Source organism: Penaeus monodon, chromosome 32, assembly GCF_015228065.2.
Source record: "Penaeus monodon isolate SGIC_2016 chromosome 32, NSTDA_Pmon_1, whole genome shotgun sequence".
NCBI lineage: Eukaryota > Metazoa > Arthropoda > Malacostraca > Decapoda > Penaeidae > Penaeus > Penaeus monodon.
Genome location: NC_051417.1, coordinates 36236842 through 36237068, shown reverse-complemented (window position 1 = coordinate 36237068; position 227 = coordinate 36236842).

The window sequence follows — 227 nt, the reverse complement described above, 5'->3', positions numbered from 1 at the left end:
CGACATGAGCTTAGGCATAAAATCCATGATATGCGCTTCTGGTTTTATTTCTCATTTCTTATTTTACAGGTAAAAACATTACACTCTTAATGTAACTTGATTCTGTGCCTGACAGAGCAACGTCTGTTAAATAAAAAGTGAAAGGCGAATCAGTAACTACACGAAATTGCATGCATGCTTGTGCATTTGCGTGTATGCAATGTATTTTGTATATGTATGAATATAAC